At 42.7% G+C, this 13,268-nt stretch overlaps 1 protein-coding gene across 1 annotated transcript in view; it reads right to left on the reverse strand.

Annotated features, from left to right (window-relative positions):
• SEPTIN7 (septin 7) overlaps positions 1-12,076 on the reverse strand; it is a 105,187-nt gene extending 93,111 nt beyond the window's left edge. The window contains exon 1 of the mRNA XM_045389008.2: positions 12,025-12,076. The gene's annotated coding sequence lies outside the window, so the exon portion shown is untranslated. The remainder of the gene's footprint in view (positions 1-12,024) is intronic.
• Between the last annotated feature and the right edge of the window lie 1,192 nt (positions 12,077-13,268).

A 13,268-nucleotide genomic window follows, 5' to 3' on the forward strand; every position in this document is an offset into this window, starting at 1 on the left:
TACACAACCTTTCTGAGAATTGTGTTCTGGTGGGTAAATTACATAACCTTTGAGCCTTAGATTGGGATAATGTTGTAAGGTATATATAAAACAATATAAAGGGTTTGGCACGTCACATACAGTAAGTACAATAAATTGCAGTTGTTACAGTGATTGTGCTACAGATGATAGTTATTATTAAGGCCTCTGGACTTATATCTGGCAGAAAAGTCATTCCCAAACCTGGCTATAATCAGAAGAATATGGGGAGCTTTTGATTAAAAATAGAAATCTAGGCCGGGCGCAGTGGCTCAAGCCTGTAATCCCAGCACTTTGGGAGGCCGAGACGGACAGATCACGAGGTCAGGAGATCGAGACCATCCTGGCTAACACGGTGAAACCCCGTCTCTACTAAAAAATACAAAAAATAACTAGCCAGGCAAGGTGGCAGGCGCCTATAGTCCCAGCTCTTCGGGAGGCTGAGGCAGGAGAATGGCATAAACCCGGGAGGCGGAGCTTGCAGTGAGCTGAGATCCGGCCACTGCACTCTAGCCTGGCTGACAGAGCAAGACTCCGTCTCAAAAAAAAAAAAAGTAAAAATCTGCGCCTCAGTCTAGAAGTAGTGAATTAGAATCTTGCTAATAGAGCCCAAGAAATAATACTTTTAACAAGAGCTCTAGAAGCCAATACTATAAATAATAGACAGATATTTATTTTACTATAATAGGTAAGTTATTTTGTAAAAGTAGTATTTTAGGTATAGTAATTTTAAAATATTTATTTATTAAATGAAGTGGGAAGAGACTGGAAGCCATAAGAACAATGAGGAAACTACCCTATGGGGGAAAAAAGGTCCTTTGTTCACCTTAGCTAGATTCTAATTGTTAAATGAAATCCACTACCAACCAACCAGAACTATAATACACATCCTTCAATTAAAAAGCAATGGAGCCTCCCAAAACTTTCAACACAGATTCAAATAAAAGATGTTTCCATTAAGCATAAAACCCCCATACCTTTGACATTTCCTTTAACCCTGGCGAGTACTAATGTTGATGGTGCGTTTATATCATATATCTTGCTATATTTGCATGTCTGTAGTATTATCTCTGCATTTCCTCTGTGTTGACCAAATGTTTAGCTTTCAAAAAGAAAGGGATTTCAACTTTTCAGCAAATCCAAAACTATTCCAAAATTTCAAAAAAAATGGGGAGAAAGGGACGTGGGGCCTATGTCTATGTAATTACCTCTCTAACAGCACAGCACCATGCACTAACACAAACTTAAGTATTTTTGGTGGGTCTACTTGCCAGCTAAGTCATTCTAGTTATCTTTTTCACCCATAGTTGAAGTTGAGTTAGCCATCTCCCTAAACATTTTTTTTTTTTTTTTTTTGGAGACAGAGTCTCATTCTGTCACCCAGGCTGGAGTGCAGTGGCTTTACCCTGGCTCACGGTAACCTCTGCCTCCTAGGTTCAAGCAATTCTCCTGCCTCAGCCTCCTGAGTAACTGGGATTACAGACACCAACCACCATGTCTGGCTAATTTTTTTGTTTGTTTTTTGTTTATTTTTGAGATATTCAAGCGATTCTCCTGCCTTAGCCTCCCGAGTAGCTGGGATTATAGGCACCCGCCACCACGCCAGGCTAATTTTTGTATTTTTAGTAGAGACAGGGTTTCACAATCTTGGCCAGGCTGGTCTTGAACTCCTGACCTCATGATCCACCCACCTCGGCCTCCTGAAGTGCTGGGATTACAGGCATGAGCCACCGTGCACGGCCTTAATTTCTGTATTTTTAGTAGAAACAGGGTTTCACCATGTTGGCCAGGCTGCTCTCAAACTCCTGACCTCAAGTGATCTGCCCGCCTCAACCTCCCAGAGTGCTGGGACTACAGATGTGAACCATTGCCACCATGCCCGCCTCTTAATAAGCAAGCTTCTAAGCCCCACCTCCCACCTAGCGAGTTACAGAGTCTCCAAAAGCGTTAAGCATTAGAAACGTTTCCAATAATGGTTCAGGGTTTAGGAGCACTAACACACCCCTAATTATAACCTTAAAATATATATGTATATATATTTAGAAAGAATACAAATGACTGAAATAATTTATTTTTCCCCTCGTGGTTAATTTGTTTAAATTAATCATAAAAGAAACCAAGTTTATATAATAAACTTTTATTATTAGAAATATTTTTAAATGTTAATATTTGAGAGTACATTAGTTCCTGGAAAATTTTTCCTTGTATAGATCACTTCATACCCCAAAATGCTACATGTACTAAATAAGGTGGTACTCTCTTTATTTTAAAAAATATATATATAAATGAAAAGAACTAAGATAAAATTACTATGAGAATTTTGCTTCCTCTTACATAAATAATGATCTCACTCAAAATATTACTGTAGTCTCTAAAATTGAAGGACAATACATACTAAAAATCTTCCTCAAAAGAAAGAACTCGGCTGGGCAAGTGGCTCTCGCCTGTAATCCCAGCACTTTGGGAGGCCAAGGTGGGCAGATTGCCTCAGGTCAGAAGTTTGAGACCAGTCTGGCCAACATGGAGAAACCTCGTCTCTACTAAAAATACAAAAAAATTATCCAGGCGTGGTGGCGTGCGCCTGTAATCCCAGCTACTCAGGAGGCTGAGGCAGAAGAATTGCTTGAACCAGGGAGGTGGAGGTTGCAGTGAGCCGAGGTCTCACCACTGTACTCCAGCCTGGGTGACAGAGCAAGCCTCTGTCTCAAAAAAAAAAAAAAAGAACTCATTAACTCATTACAATTTGAATGGACAATAAGAATATACAAGGATACAAAATGTCACTCCTGCAAAAAAACACTAGCATAATCCTGAGTCTGAAACAACTGCTGCTGTGAAATGTACCAGAAGAAATTTTAAATAAGTAAACATTTGGCCAGGTGCCTTGGCTCACGCCTGCAATCCCAGCACTTTCGGAGGCTGAGGCAGGTGGATCATAAGGTCAGGAGATCAAGATCATCCCTGTCTCTACTAAAAATACAAAAAATTAGCTGGGCGTGGTGGCAGGCGCCTGTAGGCCTAGCTACTCAGGAGACTGAGGCAGGAGAATGGCGTGAAGCCGCGAGGCGGAGCTGGCAATAATAAGCTGAGATCTCGCCACTGCACTCTAGCCTGGATGACAGAGCAAGACTCCGTCTCAAAAAAAAAAAAAAGGAAACATTTTAGTACTACCTAAGAAACTGGAGACCTCAGTCTGTCTAACTTTAAAGGACAAGGAAATTTCACACAAATCACTTTATTCTAGTTTCCTTCAACTCTGTTCACAAATTCACTTACTAAACATAAAAATTCAAAGCACAAATGAATACATTTACAATTATCGGAAAATGCTTATTTTCTATCCTAGATGTCTTCCTAGTACTGAGACCCTACAAGACAAGTCCACTTGGATGTACCCCAGGCCTCTCAATTTCATGTTTCAAATTACCTATTTCAAGAAATAGCATCTACTCATCTACCCATTCACTCAAGTCAGAAAGCTCAAATATTCTGGACTCATTTCTCACCACCCACATCTTCCCTAATACCTCACAACCATCCCCCCTCATGTCTTTTCCCACTGCTCTGCTTCTGACCGATTTTTAGTCCTAAACTGCTAGATTAAACTCCCGCAATTTAATGGCTCCAACCTGGTGCCCTGTCAACTCTCAACAGAGATAATTATCATTGCAATTCTTATGATTACCACTTTTCTTTTAAAGTCTTCAATAAAGATTTTTAAATTCTCAGCACAGCAATACCAGTTGCCTACTTACCTTTTCTAACTTCATAACCTGATACTAACAGGATTTCTCACTCTTAAGTGAGAATTATCTTCACTCCTTCACCACCTTTACCTAATCACTCCTACCAACTTTTAAAAATTCACCTTCTCCAGCATGGAAAAGGTATCCTGCTTTGAACTTTCACTGTATGTTCTACATACCTTTATATCATATCACAAATTTTTTACTAAATGCAAGCCAGTTATAGGGATACAAAGGTGAACAAAACACAGTCCTAGACTTTAAGCACAGTGGAGGCAGAAAAATAAAGTCAACTGCAATATAGTCTGATAACTTTCTTTAAACTAACACCTCAGTGTTTATTATATGCCAGGCATCATGCTAAGATTTTTTTCAAATACTATATCATTTACTTCTCCGATACCCTTATGATTCCCACTTTACAGAGAAGGAAAAACAAAAGTTCTGTTATTTACCAAAGGTTCAGTTAAGCTTTAGAATTGAGATATGAATCCAAGTCTGACTCTAGACCCGAAACTCTTAATCACCATGCCTCTATTTCTACTGCCACAGCATTTAATTCAGTTTCCCCAGTGGCCAACACAGAGCAAGTACAAAACGTGTATTTGTTAAATGAATGAACTTGATTATTGACGTTCTAAACCAATGACTTAACAGCAATATTACCAATATTTAACATCAATGTTATGGTAATATAATATCAATACATTATGTATATAATGACAATGTCAATACTACAACCTTTAAGTGGTAGTCTCCTGCTTCAAAGAGTTCAAAAACTAACACTGTTAGTGTATTTGTTAGATACACTAACAAATGTGAAAAGATCAATATCCCAAGTGACTCATCATGTCATAGTTGGTAATACCAAAACACTGGAAATTAATGTCTATCAGAGTCAGACATGTTAAACAAATCATAATATATCCCATATCACGGTCTATCTATATGCTATGGTCTTGGTGTGTTGTCCCAAAATTTGTATGTTGATACTTAATCACTAGTAACCGTATTAATAGGATGAATGACCTTATAAAAGAGATGCAAGGGAGCTGCTTGACCTTTTTGCTCCTTCTGCTATGTTAGGGCACAGCATTTGTTCCCTCCAAAGGAAGTAGCATTTAAGGTGCCATCTTGGAAGCAGAAACACCAAACCTGAGGGCACTGTGATCTTGGACTTCCTAGCTTCCTGAATGGTAAGAAATAGATTTCTGTTCCTTATAAATTACCCAGTCACAGGTATTTTGTTGGAGCAGCACAAACAGAATATCATATAACAGTTATATAGCTGTATAAAAGAATAAGAATGCTCTTTATGTACTGCATGGAATAACTCAAATTACACTAATTGGAAAGAAACGTGGGAAATAATGTGTCTTATGCTACCAAGGGTGGGGGCAGGAAGGATATATGTTTTTAACTTCCATATGCAAAAAACACCTTTGGAAGAACATACAAGAAACTGTTAACACAGAATGCCTGAGGAGTAGGAAACTGGGTGACCTGGGGGTAAAAGAAAGAAGGAGAGACTTCACTGTATCTCTCTGTTTAACCTTTTAAATTTTGAACCAAGTGATTATGCTATCTATTGGGAAAAAAAAAAAAAAAACCCAGGCCAGGTGCGGTGGCTCACGCCTGTAATCCCAGCACTTTGGAAGCCAAGGCAGGCAGATCACGAGGTCAGGAGAGACCAGCTTGACCAACATGGTGAAACCCCATCTCTGCTAAAAATACAAAAATTACCCAGGCGTGGTGGCACGCGCCTGTAATCCCAGCTACTCAAGAGGCTGAAGAAGGAGAATCGCTTGAACCCAGGAGGCAGAGGTTGCAGTGAGCCGGGATGATGCTACTAGCCTGGGTGACAGAGCAAGACTCCGTCTCAAAAAAACAAAACAACAAAAAACTCCCAATAAAATTTTTAAAAAGCAACCAGGCATAGTGGCTCACGCCTGTAATTCCAGCACTTTGGGAGGCCAAGGCGGGCGGACCATTAGGTCAGGAGATCCAGACCATCCTGGCTAACACGGTGAAACCCTGTCTCTACTAAAAATACAAAAAATTAGCCGGGCGTGGTGGCAGATGCCTGTAGTCGCAGCTACCTGGGAGGTTGAGCGGGAGAATGGTGTGAACCCGGGAGGCAGAGCTTAGAGCGAGCCGAGATCGCACCACTGCACTCCTGCCTGGGGGACAGAGACTCCATCTCAAAAAAAAAAAAAATTAGCTGGGCATGGTGGCGCATGCCTGTAACCCCAGCTACTCGGGAGGCTGAGGCAGGAGAATCACTTGAACCGGGGAGGCGGAGGCTGCGGTGGCTGAGATCGTGCCATTGCACTCCAGCCTGTGCAACAAAAGCAAAACTCCATTTCAAGAAAAAAAATTTTTTTTTAAAAAAAGCAATTTCAGAAATGAAAACAGAAACATCATAACATCCATGACCATAGCTTTCTTGATTGCCATGGTGTCAAAGTGTCCGATACTTTTTTGGAGTCAAATATTTGTTAAATCAATGGACAGTTTACAAAAGTTTCAAATTACCACTGCAGGAATATTTCAAATATATTTTATAAAGAATAGCAAAACTAGTGGAAAATGGTTTTGATTTTCCTGAAAATAGTCATCAGAGCCAAAGATTTTCAGGGCCCCATCCCAGGCCTATTGTTTATCACAGTGTGAAACACCACGAGAATCTGTATTCTTTGAAAAACACCACGATGATCATTTTATTTGAAATCTTATATAATAAAGAAGTTATGGGGATGGGGAGACTTTAGAAAGTTACCCAGAAAAAAACACTTTAAATGAATCAACTGTATACATATATCACTAAAGCTGTTAAAAAAAAAAAAAAAAAAAAAAAAACCAACAAATTCATGGCTATTAGAAATCCTATCAGTGGTTACCTGGGGCAATAGAAGAAGAACTCCAACAAGGAACAAGAAACTCTGGGATGGTGGAAATATTCTATATCTTGATTAGAATAAAGGCTACAAGATGTGTGTATGCACATCAGCAATTCATTCAACTAAATACTTAAAATCCATGTATTTTATTCTATGAAAGCATACAATAATAAAGTTACTTGATAAGTTGGAAAGCATTTGGAAATGTAGATTCCTGGGTCCCTCTCCCAGAGATTGCTAATCAGTGGGTCTTTTAGTGGGAACCAGTTAATCTGCATTTTTAACTCCAGGCCATGGTTGGCCCTTCAATCATACTTTGGAAAACAGTGACCTAGCATAATGTTCTATGTCCAGTAATTACTGATCATGCTTTGCAAAAATATATAAATTAATGATAAACTTTTAATACAAAAAAACTCTAGGTAATTTTGATTCCCAAGTTTAGGAAATACTAAGAATGCTAAGTGGTAGGAGTTCCAGGAAGAAGACGTAAAAAGTGAGACAGTTAAGGAAGCTTGTTCCTTCCAGTACGGTGGTTCTCAACCAAGTATGATTCTGCTCCCCCACGTGTCATTTGGCAATGTTTGTAGACATTTTTTTCATTTCACAACCGGAGAGAGCATGTGCTGCTGGCATCTTAGCATGATGACAGGAGGGATGCTGCTAAATACTGTACATGCACAAGACAGCCCTTCCCTCCCCCAAATAATGATAAAACCTCAAATGAGAAACTCTGACCTGGAGCCTCACCTCCAATAAAGCTACCAGAAGTAGTCAGTTGTGACCCAGAGTTAAACAAAACAACAGAATTAACATGTTATAACTTTAGGAAAGTCCATTTTTTACCTCCAGGTCAGTGGGGAAGGAGGAAGAATATCATCTTTATATTTTACATAAGGCAAATAAACATTGAATAAAATGCAAATGACACATGAATACCTAAGACTTAGAAAACTTCAAAATAATGTAAGCAGGAGCAGCTTTAGGCAATTCCCCCAATCACAGGGGATACTTATGAATTATCAGCTTTCAAAGTATAGCATCTTTTAAAGTTAACACTGGCCTAAAATATAATACTGCACATGAACTTTAATATGACAGTCTGTTGCTGCAGCATAGTTTAACCTAGTGCTATGTAAAGTGTGGTCTGTGGACCAGTGAGCAGTCTGTGAATTATCAGTTTATGTCAGAGAAACACAGAAATTTAGAGCATAAAAATGGAAATTTTAATAGCAGAATAATTTTACGTCTGTTGAAACTAGTAATAAAAAATTGGGGCTTATAGTTTATCTTTCTTATTCCATTTCCACTTTTCTTATCTGCAGTATAGTCATGCACTGCATTAAAAATGTTTTGGTCAACAGTGGACAACATGTATGACAGTGGTCCCATAAGATTACAACGGAGCTTAAAAAAATCGTATCACCTGTGATGACATAGCAGTCATAAGTTCATAGTACAGCATATCTTTTTTTCTAGGCTCAGAAGCACAAACATTTGGCCGGGCGTGATGGCTCGCCTATAATCCCAGCACTTTGGGAGGCCGAGGCAGGAGGATCACTTGAGGTCAAGAGTTCCAGATCAGCCTGGCCAACATGGTAAAACCCCATCTCTACTAAAAATACAAAAATTAGCTGAGCCTGGTGGCAAGTGCCTGTAACCCCTGCTACTTGGGAGGCTGAGGCAGGTAAGCACCTGTAATCCCAGCTACTCAGGAGGCTGAGATAGGAGAACTGCTTGAACCCAGGTTGCGGTGAGCCAAGATTGTGCCATTGTACTCCAGCCTGGGCAGCAAGAGCGAAATTCCGTCTCAAAGAAAAAAAAAAACAACACTTACCATGTGTCATAATTGTCTACAGTAGTCAGTACAATAACAAGCTGTACAAGCTCATAGCCTAGAAGCAACAGGATACAGCCCAGGTGTATAGTAGGCTCTACCATCTAGGTTTGTGTAGGTATACTCTATGATTTCTCAATGTACCCTATTGTTAACAATGCCTAACTGTAGTTTTTAAAATTATAATCTAACCTACTCTGACTGATGTATCTAGTGAGTAGCAAAGCCAAGATTTGCATCCATATCTAACATCAAAGCCTATGTTCTAAATCATTATTAAGATTTTGAACTCAAACCCCAGTGTGTAATCCCTACATCTGGATAGCTGGACTGCACCAAGAGTAAGTCACAAGGATTTAGTGTGTGTCTGGCCTACGGCCTTCAACACTCAATGCCAGCCAAGTTGTCTCTTTGGCCCCTCTTCCCCAAGCCCATGCTTAAAGTTTAGTCTCCTGATCTCCGATGATGCAAAAGGACACATGAAGACAAAAACAAAGAAAAGATTCATCCTCAAGGCCTAAAGCAGAGTCACTAAATGCTACTCTTTTCTTTTGGAAGCCACCATAGTTTCTGGCTATGGGGGATAACATCCTCTCAAACAGAAGTAGGCCTCAGATCTCTCTAACCATGCTAGCTACATGGAGTACAGGATAAATGAATCCAAAATAAGAAAAAGCCACACGGACTAACAGTCTCTAATTTTAAAGTCCTCACACCAAGACCTCCAACCTCTAACATAAGGTTCGAAGACCTTACATTTGACTCATCCATACTGTACATTTTGACCACGATGCCCACCCAGTACACAATACCTGAAAAAAATGTAACCTCCCTCTAAATATTAAGTGCAATGTCCACTAATGGGTCACAACCTGCAGTCTTCAAAACACTGCTGTAGAGTTCAATGGTCTACATTTAACAGCATGCTCTCATCCAGCGAACTAAACCCATAATCAAACTACCTTAAAATTCTACTCCTTAAAACATAATTTTTATTGTTTCTATTATACAATAAAGTTTGTCTTTACAATGCAAACTTAGTACAGAAAAAGAAATACACAAAAAGTTTTTTCTCAAAACTTAGTAAAAGACATAAATCATTAATTTAAAATGCTCAACTTCTAATCAAAAATTGAAGATAGCCTATGAAGTCAAAATGTGAAACACATTTCTCAGCAGGCAATTTAGTCAGGTAGGAATTCACTATCGGCAATTTCCAGAATACAGTCTACAATGAATATGTATATCATCAAATTTTAAAAGTCTGCAACTAATCTGCTCTACCACTATCCTTATTCTGACTGGTCCCCTCATCTGATCACTCTCCATTACTGAGACCTTAGAAGACAGAGATGTAACTCTTCTTCCTTCCTCTTCTCCCCAAAGCTTTGTTATTATTGTTGTTGTTGTTGCTCTAGCATATTCCTCTAAATTCTCCTAGGGTCTGTAAGGATTCCTAACTTGCCTTAGACTTGTTCAGAACTTCTGGCATGGATTTACTTAAAATTACTTCTATGGGAAAATGTGCAAATCTGAACAACCAATTTTACCACAAACTTTTGAAATATAATCTTTTAACACTATCTTTCATGTATTATGTATGCATCAAGTATCTCCAAATCACAGCCTGCAACAAAAATTGTTAAGCTACATTAGAAAAAGACAATATCCTTTCTTTCTAAAGGATAAGAACTAATTAAAACCAACTTAACATAACTTGCTGTTATTTGTTGTGAACTTGAATTCTGTAAGCCTAAGATGTAGTATAATATGTGGTATTTTTAATAATTGTATTATGAAGACCTGGTTCCATCATGTTGTCCCATCACAAAATAAGACAATGCTACCATGCAAATCACCTATGTAGCTTCCACATTTATTTCATAGCTTCACTCAACTCTATCTCCTTTAGTCCCACCCACTGAACAGCTGAATGGGATGAAAGATTGTTTACTGCTCTCCTGCCGCTGTAATCCCCCTCTCCCCAACCACCACCCAAACACCCCTCACTCATTCCCTTGCAGTCTGAAGAAATAAAGAATCCAAGCAGCAATAACTGACTTGGTCATTGTTTATATCCTCCCTTCAGTCTATCAGGATTCCAGAAATTTCATCCCTACCTGTACACCTGAAGTCTAAAATACTCTCCTCCCCAAGTTTGCACATAAACTTTAGGGGGAAAAACTGACTATACTCATCACCTGCATGTGCATAAATATGTAAAACAGGTTAAATGCTTAGGGATTTAGATTACCTGTTCATTTAGATTCTCAGGGACACTAAGAAAGATATTCTCTTTCATCAAAATAAAGCCAGAAGAAAGAATTCTTAAAGCTGAACTATTTAGCAATAAACTCTCAAGAATTGTAGTAAGTTATTATTTCAGTAACTAAGAAAACACCTGGACGTCACGAATTCTTTCCTAGGACTGTAAAAACCCAAATCTGAAACAGTGTACTCTTCAAAAGTAACTTAGCAAATGGAAATGTCCTAGAAAAATCTCGGTTGCTTATTTCTTACTATACAGACAGCTGAAATGGAACTCAGGAGTGGAAAATGTGAATGAAATGGCCTGTTCTTTTTCCAATATGTGGGGGAGGAAAGGAAATGAAAGGGCTCCTTAAAAGAATAACTGAGAATACTGAAATATTTTCAAAAATTAATTTCCCTCAACTTCGCCACTCCACATCTCCGCTCCCTCCCTTTTCCAGGGACCCTTCCCACCCTTTCTATCTCCTCCGGGGGGCGCCCTTCCCAGGCGTTCTTTCCCCTACTGCTAAAAATTAAGCCCAAGTACCAAACCAAACTACCGATTCTCCGTTCTCAAGACTCGCCCGCCATCCACCGGCCTTCCGGGCTGCGCCTGGAGAGAGGCAACCCCGAGAGGCGGGAGGAGGAGCGGGGAGGCGACGCGGTCACTGGAGTTGCTGCTGTAGCCGCCGCCGCCGCCGCCTCCACCGCAGCCTCAGCCTGGTGCATCCTTCTTCCTCCCCGCCGCCGCCCTCACGGGCTGGCCCACACAACACCCTTGCCCGAGCGCTCACATTCGTCCCCACCCTCCTCGCCAGGCCCACTGCCCCACGAGGGGACTTCTGCCGAGGGGGATGCGGCCGGGGACCGGAGGAGCGGGGCCGCGGGCGCCGGCGGGCACGGGAGGAGGCTGAGGGAAGGCGAAGGGACGGAGAGAAGCAAGGGCAGAGCTGAGACCACCGCGCTCAGGCTGCTCCGGCCGCGGAGGCCGCGGCTCTCCACCCCGGCCAGGGGGCCGGCCCGCCGCGGCACAGGAAATGCCGCCGCCTCGGCTCTCCTCACGTTCAATTCAAACTGTCACCGCCGCCGCCTCCCCTCCCCCCGATCCCGCCGCTGCCGCGCCCCGGGCCCGCCGTCGCCCCCACCACGGCTCCCCTCGCCGCTGCCTCCTCCTCGCCTCAGGGCGTTCCCCAGCTCGGTCCAGCGGCCGCAAGGCTTCCCGGCATTCCGAGCCGATGACCCCGAGTCGCGGCAGCCCGAAGCTGAGACTCACCCATGGTGCTGCTGTTGACGCTCCTCTCCTCAGCAGCAGCGGATCTCGCACTGACCGACATCCCCTCCCCCCTCCGCGACCAGCCCCGGCGCAGCGCAGCCCGCCGATTCTCCAAAGGCGCCTACGCCGATTTCGCGGCGTAGCTGCCCGGCGTCGCTGCCCTGCTTACGCACGCTACAGGAGGCGGACTCCTCCACTGGCTCTCGCCCGACTCCCGCTCCCTCCTCCGTCCCCCGCCCCCTCAGACGAGGCTTCCGGGCCGAGCGGAGGCTGGCTTCCATCTCGCGAGATTACCCGCTCCCCAGCTCCGCCGCTTCGCTCCATTTCGAGCATGACTTCATTGGCGTCAGCAACGTTTAGCTGTTCGGGTTTAGCCGCCATGTTTAAATTGGCCGGATTTCGCACGACTGAGGTCATGGATACTCAGGCCTCTTTGCGTGTTTCTTCAACACTGCTTCTAAGGTTAACCGCGTTACATTTGTTGCCGAAAATCCTGGTAACGCTGAAAAGGACTAGTCGGTGGGGTGAGAGGGTGGGGTCTTGCCCGAATTAAAGATGGCCGCAGTCAGTTCTGCCCCGCGCTGTTTCACGTCAAGTTTTGGAGCTGCGGGAGCCGCCCGGTTGGCCTCAGCCCCTCCTTACGGAATTGGCGTAAGGCAAAGAGGCGCGGCTGGAAGAACCAGACTGAGAAAGTGCCACAGGGCGGGGGCCGCATCCGCCCCTCGGCTTGTAGCTACTGACCCGACGGCTTTGTGAGTGAAAGTGAGGAGACATTTCGAGGCAGGTGTCTGTGCCCCCATTCATCCCTGTTTCCTCGGCTACCTTGACTTTTCGGTGTGAAAAGTGAGGTTAGGCCCTGTTTCCCCGACCCTTCCCTCTCGCTGTCACTCTGGTGGCCTGGCACAGCCTCCGAGGTCGGCCGCTGTAGCCCCCATTGCGGACTCTGCTGCCACCTTCGTATTGGCTCACCTTGTTGGGGCCCGATTCAGTCCTCTTGGAGCTCACGCTCCAGTTGAGAAAATGAACGGACGCAGGAAACTACTGGATAAGAAAAGAGTAATAAAGGGCTACGATTGTGTGAGTTTCTACTGTAGCGATGAATGTCGCTGTCATTGGAACCTTCCCCAAGTGCCTTCTAGTGAAAGCCTTTCTTCACTCGGAATAACCTGTGGTCTTTTGTACGTTTCTTGAACTTAATGGCTCTCGGTTGTATTCTTCATGCACATGTGTTACTTCTCCTGTTT

This window comes from Macaca fascicularis, chromosome 3 (genome assembly GCF_037993035.2).
Source record: "Macaca fascicularis isolate 582-1 chromosome 3, T2T-MFA8v1.1".
Classification (NCBI taxonomy): domain Eukaryota; kingdom Metazoa; phylum Chordata; class Mammalia; order Primates; family Cercopithecidae; genus Macaca; species Macaca fascicularis.